We start from the raw sequence: 4,143 nt of genomic DNA, 5'->3' as shown, positions 1-4,143 counted from the left end.
GAAATCCATCTGGAAATGCCTATTTCATGTCACAACATGCCGTCAGAAATGACTACTTGCGTCACAAATCCGTCGGAAAGATCTGACGCATTTCGCTCGGATATTTTTTATACAATGTTTTTTGGTTTGAAAACATGGATCTTAGGTTAGAAAATTTATTCAAAGTAATTAGAAAACCGTTTTTCTCATGTGTGGAATAAAGTTTTACGTTCTTAAGTTTCAAATAGACGCTCAGGACTCTGTGATAAGAGAATAAAATAAGTTGTATTTTATAAGTTGTATTTTTTAAAGAAATACTGTTAAGGCATACCTTCAAATAAATTTATCTAAATTTCTTGAATTTTGGAAGTATGAGCTAGTGGAAATAGAGTTTAGATATTAAGTATAGGAGTTAATTGTTTAAAAAATTATGAAATCATTAGATGATAAAAATGTTTGTTATCTTGCATCTTTGTAGGTGTGAAAGGAAGATATAAACAATTTTTTAAAAAAACTTCTCCAAATCCTAAACCTTGAATATACATATAAATACTTCAGTCGTGGGAAATCCATCGGAAATGACTATTTCTGTCACAAATCCGTCAGAAATGACTACTTACGTCACAAATCCGTCGGAAAAAGCTAACGGATTTTCGACGGATATTTTTTATAAAATGTTTTTTGGTTTAGAAACATGGATTTTAGGTTATAAAATTTATTCAAAGTAATTAGAAAAACGTTTTTTTTAATGTGTGGAATAAAGTTTTACGTTCTTAAGTTTCAAAAAGACCTTAAGGAAAAAGTATAGAAAATATCTGTGATAAGAGAATAAAATAAGTTGTATTTTTTAAAGAAATACTGTTAAGGCATACCTTCAAATAAATTTATCTAAATTTCTTGAATTTTGGAAGTATGAGCTAGTGGAAATAGAGTTTAGATATTAAGTATAGGAGTTAATTGTTTAAAAAATTATGAAATCATTAGATGATAAAAATGTTTGTTATCTTTCATCTTTGTAGGTGTGAAAGGAAGATGTAAACTTTTTTTTAATTTTCTAAATCTTAAACCTTAAATATACGTATAAATACTACAGCCGTGGGAAATCCATCAGAAATGACTATTTCTATCACAAATCCGTCAGAAATAACTACTTCCGACACAAATTTCTGACGGATTTACGACGGTTATTTTTTTAAAAAATAGTTATTGGTTTGGAAACATGGAATTTAAGTTGGAAATTTATTCAAAGTAATTACAAAAACGTTTTGCTAATGTGTGGAATAAATTTTTACATGCTTAAGTTTCAAAAAGACCTTAAGAAAAAAGTATAGAAAATATTTGTGATAAGAGAATAAAATAAGTTGTATTTTTAGAACAAGTACTGTTAAGGCATCCCTTAAAAACAAATTATCTAAATATCTTGAATTTTGGAAGTATGAGTCAGTGTAAATATAAGAAGAAGTATAGGGTTTAGATATTAAGTATAGGAGTTAATTGTTTAAAACCTAATGAAATGATTAGATGATAAAAATGTTTGTTATTTTGCATCTTTGTAGGTGTGAAAGGTAGATGTAAACCTTTTTTAAAAAATTTTACAAATCTTAAACCTTAAATATACATATAAATACTACAGCCGTGAAAAAATCCATCGGAAATTACTATTTCTGTCATAAATCCGTCAGAAATGACTACTTCCGTCACAAATCTGTCGAACAAATCTGACGGATTTCCGACGGATATTTTTTTAAAAAATGGTTTTTAGTTTGGAAATATGGATTTTAGGTTGGAAAATTTATCAAAGTAATTACAAAAACTTATTTTTAAAGTGTGGAATAAATTTTTACATGCTTAAATTTCAAAATGACCGTAAGGAAAAAGTATAGAAAATATCTGTGATCAGAGAATAAAATAAGTTGTGTTTTTTTAAAAAAATATTGTTAAAGCATACCTTAAAATAAAATTATCTAAAGTTTTTGAATTTTGGAAGTATGAGGTAGAGTAAATATTAGAAGAAGTATAGGGTTTAGATATTAAGTGTAGGAGTTAATTGTTTAAAAAAATATGAAATCATTAGCTGATAAAAATATTTGTTATTTTGCATCTTTGTAGGTGTGAAAGGAAGATGTAAACCATTTTTAAAAAATTTTACAAATCTTAAACCTAAAATATACATATAAATACTACAGCCAAAAAAAAATCTATCGGAAATTACTATTTCTGTCACAAATCTGTCAAAAATGACTACTTCCGTCACAAATCCGTCGAAAAAATCTGAAGGATTTCCGATGGATATTTTTTTAAAATGGTTTTTGGTTTGGAAACATGGATTTTAGGTTGGGAAATTTATTGAAAGTAATTAGAAAAATGAATTTTTTAATGTGTGGAATAAATGTTTACATGCTTAAGCTTCAAAAAGACCTTAAAAAAAAAGTATAGAAAATATCTGTGATCAGAGAATAAAATAAGTAGTGTTTTTTTTTAAAACAATATTGTTAAAGCATACCTTAAAATCAATTTATCTAAATTTCTTGAATTTTGGAAGTATGAGTTAATGTAAATATAAGAAGAAGTATAGGGTTTAGATATTAAATATAGGAGTTAATTGTTTAAAAAATTATGAAATAATTAGATGATAAAAATATTTGTTATTTTGCAACTTTTTAGGTGTGAAAGGGAGATGTAAACCTTTTTTCTTTTTAATTTTCCAATCCTAAATCTTAAATATAGATATAAATACTACAGCCGTGAAAATATCCATCGGAAATAACTATTTCTGTCTCAAATCCGTCAGAAATGACTATTTTCGTCACAAATCCGTCAGAAAAACCTGATGGATTTCCAACGGATATTTTTAAAAAATTGTTTTTGGTTTGGAAACATGGATTTTAGGTTGGAAAATTTATTCAAAGTAATTAGAAAAATATATTTTTTAATGTGTGGAATAAATTTTTACATCCTTAATCTTGAAAGAGACCTTAAGAAAAAAAGTATAGAAAATATCTGTGATCAGAGAATAAAATAAGTTGTTAAAGCATACCTTAAAATAAAATTATCTAAATTTTTTGAATTTTGGAAGTACGAGTTAGTGTAATTATAAGAAGAAGTATAGGGTTTAGATATTAAGTATAGGAGTTAATTGTTTAAAAAATTATGAAATCATTAGATGATAAAAATATTTGTTATTTTGCATCTTTGTAGGTGTGAAAGGGAGATGTAAATTTTTTTTTTAATTTTCCAATCCTAAACCTTAAATATAGATATAAATACTACAGCCGTGAAAAAATCCATCGGAAATTACTATTTCTGTCACAAATCCGTCAGAAATGACTATTTTCATCACAAATCCGTCAGAAAAACCTGACGGATTTCCAACGGATATTTTTAAAAAATGGTTTTTGGTTTGGAAACATGGATTTTAGGTTGGAAAATTTATTCAAAGTAATTAGAAAAACGTTTTTTTAATGTGTGGAATAAAGTTTTACGTTCTTAAGTTTCAAAAAGACCTTAAGGAAAAAGTATAGAAAATATCTGTCATAAGAGAATAAAATAAGTTGTATTTTTTTAAAGAAATACTGTTAAGGCATACTTTAAAATCAAATTATCTAAATATCTTGAATTTTGGATGTATGAGTCAGTGTAAATATAAGAAGAAGTATAGGGTTTAGATATTAAGTATAGGAGTTCATTGTTTATAAAATTATGAAATCATTAGATGATAAAAATGTTTGTTAGCTTGCATCTTTGTAGGTGTGAAAGGAAGATGTAAACCTTTTTTTTTAATTTTCTAAATCCTAAACCTTAAATGTACGTATAAATACTACAGCCGTAGGAAATCCATCAGAAATGACTATTTCTGTCACAAATCCGTCAGAAATAACTACTTCCGAAACAATTTTCTGACGGAATTCCGATGGATATTTTTAAAAATTGGTTTTTTGTTTGGAAACATGGATTTTAGGTTAGAAAATTTATTCAAAGTAATTAGAAAAACCTTTTTTTTAATGTGTGGAATAAATTTTTACATGCTTAAGTTTCAAAAAGACCTTAAGGAAAAAGTATAAAAAATATCTGTGATCAGAGAATAAAATAAGTTGTGTTTTTAAAAAAAATATTGTTAAAACATACCTTAAAATAAAATAATCCAAATTTCTTGAATTTTGGAAT

This window comes from Eutrema salsugineum, unplaced genomic scaffold, assembly GCF_000478725.1.
Source record: "Eutrema salsugineum unplaced genomic scaffold, Eutsalg1_0 scaffold_17, whole genome shotgun sequence".
Taxonomy (NCBI): Eukaryota; Viridiplantae; Streptophyta; class Magnoliopsida; order Brassicales; family Brassicaceae; genus Eutrema; species Eutrema salsugineum.
The sequence above is the reverse complement of the archived record's forward strand: the minus strand, read 5'-3'. Positions refer to the sequence as shown.